Genomic DNA, 12,182 nt, shown 5'->3' with positions numbered 1-12,182 from the left:
ATCTGTAAGGGGAAGATGGGAATGGGATGAAGGGACAAGAATGGAAGTGAGCATTATAAAACTAAAATAAAATTTAAAAGAAGAGCACCAGATATAGAGTCAGAGAGACTTGGGTTCAAATTCCAATTCTGCAGCTAACTACCAATTGACCTTCGAAAATTACTTAATCTCTCTCTCGGCTTCAGTCCCATTAATAAAATGCATGGGGTTGCTGGGGATATAAAGTAAGATAACACCTGTGGAATACTTAGTCCAGTGCCTGGTGAATAATAAATGCCTGGTAAATGTTAGCAACGTCTTGGCTCAGCATGAAAGAACCAGGACTATGTGAACCTTTTAAGATTCTTCAGCTTTGTAACTGTCCCTTTGTTTGTATTTTTGTTGTCCCCCTGTTTGTTTGTCCTGAATTCTTAAGAGGAAAATCCTTAAGAGAATAAGGGCTTGGATTCCTCTTTGGGGGCAGCTGGAATGAGATGTTCTTACTTTGTAGCCATTTTGGGGTGGGATGGAAGAGTGGTAAGAACTCTAGGGGTTAGAGAGAATGAAAGCAGCTTTAGAGAGGAAATAAAAACAGGATAAGTCTTTGGGCCTTGTTGCAAAGAAAGAAAAGGGAGTCCAGAGGCTGGACCTAGAGAACGGTAGCCTAACAGAAGATCAGAGGGTATTTCTCTATATCCACCATGGATTTCTCCCTTCTTCCTCTTTTATTTTATTTATTTATTTACTTACTTATTTTTTGTTTCTCCCTCCTTCCTGTTTTAGCATGGAAGAGCTGGGAGAGAGTATGGCTGTGTAACTTGCTCAGCGTGGCTTACAGATCCCAGGGTTGTCTTCTTTGTTCCAATCAGGAAACAGCTCTCGACTCTCTCTCTCCGGCAATCAATGCTTCATTGTTTATGGAACCGAGGAAGTCCTTGGTGCAGATTGTATAAACCAGTCCAGACCTTGAGCACCTAAGGCCTCTTTTTAAAAAGAACCAAACCCTCTTTTCTTCCTGACATTTCAAGGCCCAATTGAACCTAACAGCTTCCAAGCATTATGCCCCTTGGCTACCGGTGTGATCCTGGGCAAGTTTTTGTTTGTTTGTTTGTTTTTGCGTTACGCGGGCCTCTCACTGTTGTGGCCTCTCCCGTTGCGGAGCACAGGCTCCGGACGCGCAGGCTCGGCGGCCGTGGCTCACGGGCCCAGCCGCTCCGCGGCGTGTGGGATCCTCCCGGACCGGGGCGCGAACCCGTGTCCCCTGCATCGGCAGGCGGACTCTCAACCACTGCGCCACCAGGGAATAACCCTGGGCAAGTTTTTAAACCTCCAGGCTGAACGTGGGTCTGTCCGCAATGGAGAGCAGCAGCGGCAGGGCCGTGTGGCCAAATCTCTCTCCCAGAATCAGATAAGTGGTTTGAGCAGGTATAAGTTTTTGTAAATGTGTTTCCACTGGATGTGTTCCACCGTGAACCTTTTAACCTTCCATCGTGTCCTCACATCTGCCTTTGTGAGATTCACAGCTGAGCTGAGTCCTAGCCTTCTAAAACTCCTTGGCTGCTCCTGTGGCAGGTGAGAGGCACAGGGCCTGTGGCAACCAGGTATCTGTAGTTGGAGGCTGGCCAACGGTGATAGAAATGAGTCAATGAAAGGAAGGAGGTAGGAGAAACAGGCTTGGAAACCAGGCAGGCTAAGCAGCAGACACAGCGTGGCCAGGACGCCACCACCCTTGCCAACCACGGCCGCAGTCCCTGGACATTGATCTTCATTACTAGACCACGTCAGCCACCACCACAGATCCAACACCACTGTTTCTATGACTTTGCACAATTCAGAGTCCTGGATGGGGGTGTCCTAGACCCTGTGTGGTCCCTTCAGCAGCGAGGACAAGAAGTGCGAGGTTTTCCACCTTTTCGCTTCTGTACTATGCACGTGTTGGCTAACACTCAGAACATACAGCATAGTTATGCTGGGTTCACATCCTCTGGTTAACTCTTGAGATGCTGGTGCCAGAAAAAGGCTCTGACTCACAATGGGGGTGGGGGGATTCCTCAAAATTAAGAAGGGGGATTTAGACCCTAGACAGCAAGGGGAAAAAACAGAATGTCCACTGATGTGCCGGAATCTTGTTTGGTGTTATAAAGTGAGTTTTTTCAACCAAGCCCTTTGCTCCGCCCTCCTCCACCTCCTCTCCTGTTGAGCTTGGGCCTGGCCAAGACCTGTCATGCTTCAGTACCTGAGCAGGTGCATTTGCTCCCTTCCAGTGCCTGGAGTCCTGCCATCCATTGCTCAACTCCAGCTGCTTATTGTTTTTAACATTGGGCCTCCATCCCCAGGGCCTTCTCCTGGCTGAAGTCTCGGAGTCAAGTTTCCTTTCAAGAAGCCGCACGTTGCCAGCTAACCAATCATAGATCTTGGGACTTGGATCGAAATGACCTTTTCTTTCCTTCTTGGCTCTCCCCTCTGAGGGTCGTGTCTCTAATCACTGGGTATGGCAAGAGTGATAGATTGAAGTCAGGAGACCCAGAGTGGTTAACCGTGGACTTGGGCAAGTAATCTGACTTTATGAGCCTCTGTTTCCTTTTCTGGAAAATCCAGGGGGTGGTGACTATAAAGGTTTCTTGTGCTGCTGAATCACAGTGATGATGGTTCTAACACCAATGTCTTTTTTTTCTCAACTCCACTTCTTGGGTTCCTGACTTTCCCGGTTCTCCCACTCTTAAAATTCTGGTCTGCATTATTCCTATCCCTTTTGTTCATTTTTAACACACCAGTTATGGAGCCACAGTAAAAAGGGGAATTTTCCATTCTTTGCTCCACCCGGAGCCTCCCCACTCAGGGTCATGCATACATTGCCCCAGATCACTCAGCCTGAGGACTCTTTTTCCTGGGTCACGAGAGAACAGAAGAGGGGCTGAGCTCTCGGCATGTGACCCTCACCCTAAGCCTGGGGTTAACTCTCCTTGTCATTTTCTCAGTAAACACCCAGAGGATCCCGGTTACATTTTTGACAATATGGACTGCAGCTTTAGAATCGGATCTTGGCTCCTTGGTTTTACCCAGAAGGAGAAAAAAAGGCCATACAAAGAGATCTTTTGTTTATTTTATATACCAGAGGATCCTCTTGCAGGTTTTTCTACTCTGCTGTCCCTGTATTGTTTTCTTCAGGTTTCATAAAAAAATAATGGCAGTCACAAAAACAGCCACCGTGTGCCGACAACTTGCTCTGTACCAGGCCCAGTGCTAGGCTCTGGGTCTATGTTATCCCAGTAACCCTCTCAGTAAACCCAGGCAGTCGGCACTGATACCCACTTTCTACACTTGAGGAAACTGAGGCTTCGGGAAGCCATATGACCTTTTTCTCAGGGGCCCTGTCTACCATGCTGGGGGTGGGCCCCTGGCCACATGTGTACGCTGGACTCCAGAAACAATAGCTCCAACATCATCTCTGGGCCTTCTCGGGGTTAGAGCAGGAATGGGATCTAGAAGAAGTTTGCAGAGATCATTTAGTTCATCTCTTCATCTTTACCACAATGACCCTTTTTTACTCTATTCTCTAGTATGGTTACGTGCTCAGCTTCTCTCAGACTGCTCAAAGCAGTTTCCATTTCGATTGAAACCAAATATGCCTTGTTCTACCCTGTCAAGATCACGGATAATTAGTTATGACCTTCAAAATATTCCTTTCTTTCCCTCTTTTTCCTTCCTTTCCTTAAAAAACATTACGCAAGTGCTTTGGCGAATTGCCCTTTGCATGTCAAGAAGTAACAAACTATTGTTATGGGAGTTATCATTGGGGGGATTAATGTGCTTTTCTTTTTTGCTTTCTCCTTACTGGCTAGAGGAATCTTTTTATCCGGAGAAGTGATTAGAATGGTTCCTGAAGGAATTCAAGGAGAAAGAGAGTTAGTATTCAGTTTCTGACATTGAAAATAGGATTTCACAGCAAGACAATAACTTGAATGCTAGGCTTGGAGTGAGGGAAAGGATTTTCCCAGATAACTTAAACTCCCAGTTGGTCTAGATCATAGAGTTTCTCCCATAGGACAGAGAAGATAACTCTGTTTATGATTTAGGAGGTTTAGTCAGGAGTCTATAGGTTATATCTGGGTTAGAGCCAGGAAGTTATAAGGCAGAGGAAATAAATGAGTTGCCTCTTCTCGTTCGGGGGCATCGTGGGAAGAAGAGGCCACGAACAGAGCTGAGTTAGGAGGGAAAGTGGTGAGTTTACATGTTCTGATGAAAGGCATGCTGGATAAGCTGAGAAGAGAACTCTGGTAGCAGATTCTGCTCTGGGACAGTGGCAGGGCTGGGCAGTCCAACAAAGGTACAAAAGGCAGGCTGCACGTCAGGCAGAGAGAGAGGGCCGGATTCAGTCCCAAGCTTCCCTCCATTCCCACTGGAGAGCCAGGAGCCAGCCTTGATGCCCACTGAGCCAGCACAGCAGAAGGAGGTTGGGGCAGAGCTCTGAAGGGTCCATAGCTCCAGAAGGAGCTGAGGTGAGGCAACGAGCTGGAGGCAAGTGAGGGGGAGTCCAGACCAGGAGCCATGCCAGGTGCAGACATCAGTAATGGGGGCCAAGCACCGAAGGAGGTTGGGGCAGAGCTCTGAAGGGTCCATAGCTCCAGAAGGAGCTGAGGTGAAGGAGCTGAGGTGAGGCAAGTGAGGGGGAGTCCAGACCAGGAGCCATGCCAGATGCAGACATCAGTAATGGGGGCCAAGCACCCACCTAAGGGCCTGCACAAAGCCAAGGTTCCTTGTTCCCAGCGTCGTTGCCGGAGCCCAAAAGGGACCAGTTGAATGATTATTTAGACTAAGATTTAAGCTGGATTGGGCATTCAGTTATCCTTCTCCTCTTTACCTAGCAAATAACAACAAATAAGATGAGAATACGAAGAAAATATTTTCTCTGCACACCCAAGTTTGATGGTGAGGATATTTAAGCCTGCCACCCTATATGTCAATGAAAGAAATCAGCCTTTTCTATTTCAGGCCCAGTGATTTCCCTTTTTTACACTTTCTTGGTCCTAGTTGCTAACCTCTGGATAGGTCCTGAGTGTTTATATTCCTCTGAAATTATAGAGTACGTTCTCCTCTTCCTCCTCTTCCTCCACGTCAGTGACAACAGAGAGCAGAGAAGCTCACGTTATGGGCTGAAACGTGTCCCCACAAATTCATATGTTGAAGCCCGAGCCCTCAGTTCTTTAGAATGTGATTGTATTTGGAGAGAGGACCCTAAAGAGGTGATTAAGTTAATGTGAGGCCTGAAGGAGGGCCCTAATCTGATCTGACTGGTGTCTTTATAAGAAGACAACATTTGGACTCACCAAGAAACACCAGGCATGCACATACACAGCAGAAAGACCATGTGAGGACACAGCGAGAATGCAGCCGTCTACAAGCCAAGGAGAGAGCCCTCAGTAGAAACCAAACCAGCCAGCACCTTGATCATTGACTTCCAGCCTTCAGAATTGTGAGAAATAAATTCTGTTGTTTTAGCCATTCAGTTTGTGGTCTTTTGTTATGGCAGCCCTAGCAAACGCATACACTCACCTTTCTTTGTTTTTGCCTGGATAACAGAATTGTGCGAGTGTCCCATGGTTTAAGAGAGCCCCGCCGGGAGCCCATTACCGGCATACTTTTTACAGTAGCAGGGCATTCTACCGGTCAACATGCTCCTGTTCTGAGGATAATGCTAGATATATTGCCATTATTTAGCATAAAATGTGGCCACGGCATGATGGATCAGCGAGCAGGCTGGTATTCACTGACAACACATAATCTCTAAGGTTCCTTGCAGCTCTCACCTTTCTGAGTCCAGGCAGGAGACAGAGTGACAGAGGCACAAAAAGATGGCAGCTGGGTAGGGGGTGGCCCTTACCCACTCAAGCCATTGTTCTGACAGATGTTTCTTTTGTACTGATAGGGAGGCATGGAACCAGTGGCACAAAATGAGAGACAGTATAAAAAACTGAAATGTAATCTTGAAAGTTGATCACAGGACAAGATGTGTAGGGAAAAACGTCAGGAAATTTGTCATTTAGCAGAAACCTTCCAGCTGGGAGGGTGACAGAAGCCCTGTGACTTGTCATCTAAAGGCCTGGGGTCTTGTGAATATTCTTAATGAGCAATACTTCCTACCAGCTGGAAACCAGCTCCTTAACTGACATCTGGAAATCATTAATGGAAATCAGGGGAGGCCCCAAAGAAGTGAGGCTCTGAGAAAACACGGATTGTAGAAAACGCATTCTGTACATAATCATAGGTATTTTTCCTTTTCTTTCCCTTGTTATGGAGATGAGGTTGACCCAATATATTCTGGAAATAAGTCAGTCTGAACTCCTTGGCATTCTGCCCTAGGGACCTGGGTCTGAGGAAACGAAGCCTTTCCCTCTACTCTGTGTCCAAGGTACTCAGTCCTTGTCGCGTTATGTGCCTGAGCTAAGGACATTAGGATAACTCGAAATATTAGGCAGAACAAGGACCTAGTGTATAGCATAGGGAACTCTGCTCAGTATTCTGTAGCAATCTAATTAGGAAAAGAATTTGAAAAAGAATAGATGCATGTATATGTATAACTGAATCACTTTGTTGTACACCTGAAACTAGTACAACATTGTTAATCAACTATACTCCAGTATAAAATAAAAAGTTAAAAAAAAGAGAAATATTAGGCAGGGCTAAGTGCATTAATAGGGTGCCACCGGCCTTCCACCTATCTTTCCGTCCTCTTCAGCCCAGAGATACAAAGTTTGACTTCATCTACCCATTTCTCCCTCTCTCTCCACCCCTCTCTCTCTCACTTTTTTATAATCATTCACAGGGCCTCATTCAGAAAGAAAAGCTTTGTATCATTCAACCGGAGTCCAGAGGGGAATTTTTTCTGAAAGTGGAGAGCTGTCTTCCGGCCTCGGCCACCACCTATTTTGGGGGTAGAATCCTAGGAGATGGTGCTGGGTCCCCGAGCAAATGCTGACATGTCTGTCATGACCTTGGCCCAAGAGCACGTTTATTCTTCCCTCTAGGCAGCATTTCGAGGGCAATAGTTTTCAATACACCCAGGTCCTGCTGCCTAGCACCCTGCCCCCTCTTCTAATGCTGTGGTTAGGGAAACATGTCAGTTTGCTACTTATGCCAGAGCCTTGAAACTCCGTTCAGGGGGAAGCGTGAACAAGCCTTCTGGGCTGTCAAAGGTCTCTGCTATCTGAGCATTGCAACAGCAGCAGCAAGTGGTCTGATCTCTTGCTTTAGATAAACAGGGCCAGAGTGGAGGCAAAGAATCTTGTTTGTCAGGGAATAATAGATTGCTAGAATCAGAGACGCCTCCAAGGTCATCTGGGCCACAAGACAAAAACTTGTGAGGAAACTGAGACCCAGAAATATGAAATAACTTGCCAAGGTCACACAGGCAGTAGTAATAACACCAGCTGCTCCAATTTATTGAGCACTTACTACATTAGCTATCATCGGGCAAAGCATTGCATTAGGTCTCCCCCAAAACAGCCTTACAAGGTAGGTACGGTTACTGTATTTCTGATTTACAGAAAGGATATGGACGCCTAGAGAAGATAAGTGACTTGCCCAGGGACCCCCAGTTGAACACAAAGCCAGGTTCCCAGCACACACTTGGCCACTGCTCTCTGAAATAAGAACCTGTTTTGGTGGGATTGTCAGAATGCTGGATTTTCCATACTTAAAACATGATCGACAGTTTGCAACTGCTGTTTCATAAGTGACCAGTATACCAGGGTGCAAAAAACAAACAAAGAACCTGGCCTCCCAGGGCAAAAGGATTATACCTTTCAGCTCATCTTTCCACAGGCCTCTCCAAAGAGGCTGCGAAACGTTGACAAACAGGATCAAGTGCCAGCCACTGTGCATTTACTTCCTGATTAAGTGTATCCCTGGTATTTGCAGCTGAGGACACAGAAAAGCAAAGAGGATGTTAGCTTTCTCACGGGGTGGTGTGAAATCAGAGTCTGTGGGCAGGTCTGGGAGGTGGGGCAGAACTGGTTGTGTGCCTCTTCTTGACCCTTCCCTCTCACTGCTGCGTGGTTTCTTTCCTTCCTTCATGTCCCAACAGTCCCGGGCAAAGCCCTACTCCAGGCCAGGAGCTTTGCCCAGTCCTCCCCCCTCTGCCCCATAACACCTGCCCCAGGTGACATCTATCTCTCTGAGGCCCTGCTCTCTGCCCCCCAGGCTGACTGATAAGCTGAGCCCTATGACACGCTCAGGGCAAAGCCTCCCTCCCTTTAGGTAACACATCTGAAATTTAAAGGGTAGAACAGTCAATTTCCTGAGCAGTCTGTCAGGAATATATTTGGGGAGCCAGGAAGACCTTGTAGGAAGACACATAATCACAGTCTGATTCCCCAATTTCTAGGGTTGCCATGAGCCTGCTACTCTGCTTCCCTTCCTCCCAAACTCCCAGAAGCAAGATTTCCAAGTCTCTGCCCATGACAAGTGTATAATAAGTGAAACTTATTTGGATCTGTGTCTTCACACAAATGTTATGCCTAGTGTGGGACTTGGTATCTCCCAATTATACCCTGGGTAACTCTCAGTTGTCTTTTAAACTCCACCCCCTCCACACACACACAGAATGATGCTATGCTTAAAGCTATGGAAAATAATATTAAACTAGGATTTTTGAACACCTCTTATGGCTCAGACTCTGTATATTTACCTCTCATCTTTATAAAAACCTTGAGAAAGAAATACTATCATCCCATTTTATTGGTGAAGAAACTGAGATTTAGTGACTTTCCCAAATTCTCATAAGGAGAAAGTCTGAGAGAGGTCTGTCTGACCTCATGGCCATGCTCTCGTGTCTATGCAAGGACATGTGTCCCTTAGCTCAAAGTGTGCCTATAGCCCAGGATGAAGCTGACTTGTGTTAGCTCATGAGAGATGATTCTTTAATTTTCAGGAATTTTGTGAGCCAATTGTTAAACACAGCCATTACTGAAAAAACAAAGTATATAAACTTATAATAACATAAATTATAGTAAAAACAAAGGTGATAAATACTTAAAACTTGCCACTATTATCTATGCTGTTAAGGTTATTTGCACCTGTTTTATCTGTACGGTGGAAATACCGAATAATGCTGGACTATCGCACTCTCTTCCCAAGTTGGTGTTTGGTGATAGCACCTTGAAATCAGCCATGGTGGGTCTACTTGGACCATGGAAACTGGCAAAGGCTACAAATCAGGGCTTTTTCTTTCCAGAGAGCCAGTTGTTAAACATTTACTAGCAAGCCACTGACCTAGCTCATTACCTCCTCATCACAGACAACACATCTTTATATCTTGGGGCTGAAAGAACACATAAATCTAATTTAGGGTTCTCCAGACTTATTTTATATTGGGCAAAACTATTTTGTCAAATACCAGACTGAAGCCTAGTATCTGAAATAAGGAAAAGCAAAGCTGAACTAATTGTTATTTCAAGACTTTAAGCTTTCTGGTGGACTTTTACATATTACACAACAATAAATGATGAAACATGTAATTTTTCTCCCATTTCTCTGACTATGGCTCCTTAGGCTCCTATACGTGTGAGTCTTCTCCTAACCGCTCCCCAGCATTTGTATTCACCCAAGTACCAGTCTTGACCCCTCCTTTGTCAGTGTGCACACTCTTTCTGTCCTCAGCTACCAAATGCATCTGCATCAAGTGTTGGTTTCTGAAAGGGTCCCAATAAATAGCAACTCTTTTCCCCTTTCATGTTCTAAATAAACTAAGAAAAGACACAAGGGAGTTAAAATGGATACTAAAAATAAGCAACAAGGGTATATTGTATAGCACAGGTTATAGTAGCCAATTTCTTGTACTAACTTTTAACGGAGTATAAACTGTAAAAATACTGAATCACTGTGCTGTACACCTGGAACTAATATAATATTGTAAATCAACTTACTTCAGTTAAAAAATGGATATTAAAACATACAAAAGTCAAATGTATTTCAACATACTAGCAATGAACAATCCAAAAAGGAAGTAAACGATTCCATTTACAATAGCATCAAAAAGATTGAACTACGGGCTTCCCTGGTGGCACAGTGGTTGAGAGTCCGCCTGCCGATGCAGGGGACACGGGTTCGTGCCCCGGTCGGGGAAGATCCCACATGCCGCGGAGCGGCTGGGCCCGTGAGCCATGGCCGCTGAGCCTGCGCGTCCAGAGCCTGCGCTCCGCAACGGGAGAGGCCACAACAGTGAGAGGCCCGTGTACCGCAAAAAAAAAAAAAAAAAAAAAAAAAAAATTGAACTACTTAGAAATAAATTTAACTAAGACTTGTATACTGAAAACAAATAAAACTTGCTGAAATAAATTAAAGAAGACCTAAATAAATGGAAAGACATCCTGCATTCATGAATCGGGAGACTTAATTTTGTTAAGATGGCAATACTCTGCAAAGTGATCTACAGATCCAGTGCAGTTCTTATCAAAATCCCAATAACTTTTGTTTTTTCAGAAATGGAAAAGCTGACCCTAAAGTTCATATGGAATTGCAAGGGACTCCAAATAGTCAAAACAATCTTGAAATAGAAAAACAAAGCTGAAGGACCCACTCTTTCCAATTTCAAAACTTACTGCAAGACTGAGGTAATTAAGACTGGTGCTGACATTAAGGATAGACATAGGCTAATGGAATAGAATTGAGAGTTTAGAAACAAACCCATACCTCTATAGTGAACTGATTTTTAACAAGGGTGCCAAGACAATTCAATAGGGAAAGAACAGTTTTTGCAATAAATTGTGTTGGGACAACAAAATATCCAAAGAATTAAGTTGGACCCCTATCTCACACCATAAGCATAAATTAACTCAATGGATCAAAGATGTAAGAGTTTATCTAGAAAAGTCTTAGGGAAAAACAGGGAAAAATCTTCATGACTTTGGATTTGACAATGAATTCTTAGATATACACCAAAAGCACAAGCATAAAAGAAAAAAACAGATAAATTTGACTTCATCAAACTTTTGTCATCAAAGAACACTATCAAAAATATGAAAAGCATGAGAGTTCCCTGGTGGTCTAGTGGTTAGGATTCAACACTTTTACTGTCGTGGTCTGGGTTCAGTCCCTGGTTGGGGAATTGAGATCCCTCAAGCCACGTTATGTGGCCAAAAGAAATTTTTTTTAATTAAAAAAAAAGAGAATATGAAAAGGTAACCCATATAATGGGAGTAATATTTGCAAATCATGTATCTGACATGGGTTTGGTATCCAGGATATTTAAAGAACTTTTATAACTCAACAACAAAAAGGCAACCCAATTAAAAATGAGCAAAGGACTTAATGTTTCTGCAAAGAATTTATGTAAGTGGCCGATAAGCACACAAAAACATTATTAACATCATTAGTCATTAGGGAAACGCAAATCAAAACCACTCTATATACCCCTTCAAACCCACTAGGATGGCTCAAATTTAAAAAAAAAAGAGGGACTTCCCTGGCAGTCCAGTGGTTGGGACTCTGCACTTCCACAGAGAGGGCGTGGGTTCGATCCCTGGTATGCTGGGGAAAAAAAAAAAGGAAAGGAAAGAGGAAAAAAACTCAGCCTTGGCAAGAATATGGAGAAATCGGAACCCTCATACACTGCTTGTGGGAATGTAAAATGGTGCTGCTTGCAAAACAGTTTGGCAGTTCCTTAAAAGTTAAACACAGAATTACCTTATGACCCAGCACTTGCACTCCTAGGTAGGTACATACTCAAAAAAATGAAAATAGGTGTTCAAACAAAAACTTGTACATGAACATTCCTAGCAGCATTATTCATGATACCCAAAACATTAGAAACAATACAAATGTCCATCAGCTGTTGAAAGGATGAATAAAATGTGGTATGTCCATACAATGGCATAAAAAGAAATTAAGTACTAATATATGCGATAACACGGGTGAATTTTGAAAATAGGCCAAGAGGAAAAAAGCCAGTCATAAATGGCCACGTTATATGATTTCATTTTTAAAAATAAATTTATTTATTTATTTATTTTTGGCTGCATTGGGTCTTCGTTGTCGTATGAGGGCTTTCTCTAGTTGCAGAGAGAGGGGGCTACTCTTCGTTGCGGTGCATGGGCTTCTCATTGCGGTGGCTTCTCTTGTCACGGAGCATGGGCTCTAGGTGCGTGGGCTTCAGTAGTTGTGGCACGTGGGCTCAGTAGTTGTGGCTCATGGGCTCTAGAGTGCAG

This window comes from Physeter macrocephalus, chromosome 7 (assembly GCF_002837175.3).
Source record: "Physeter macrocephalus isolate SW-GA chromosome 7, ASM283717v5, whole genome shotgun sequence".
Classification (NCBI taxonomy): domain Eukaryota; kingdom Metazoa; phylum Chordata; class Mammalia; order Artiodactyla; family Physeteridae; genus Physeter; species Physeter macrocephalus.
Note: the sequence above shows the minus strand (reverse complement) of the source record.